Below are 206 nucleotides of genomic sequence, written 5' to 3'. Positions count from 1 at the left end.
TTAGTTTAAATCGATAAAAAAAATTGATAACAAAATACATTTGTGTCAACATTTTTTCTTGATAGAAAAAGGAGTGCTTAGATATAAATTTTTGTTTATCTTATAGCTACAGTTTAACCAACTTTCAATGACAATAAATGACTGACTAACAGGAGCCGGTATTATTTTTGTAAACAGCTTGATAACATTGTGTTATCACAATGTCT

The sequence above is a fragment of the Daktulosphaira vitifoliae genome, unplaced genomic scaffold (assembly GCF_025091365.1).
Source record: "Daktulosphaira vitifoliae isolate Bord-2020 unplaced genomic scaffold, ASM2509136v1 Scaffold_4, whole genome shotgun sequence".
NCBI lineage: Eukaryota > Metazoa > Arthropoda > Insecta > Hemiptera > Phylloxeridae > Daktulosphaira > Daktulosphaira vitifoliae.
The sequence above is the reverse complement of the archived record's forward strand: the minus strand, read 5'-3'. Positions refer to the sequence as shown.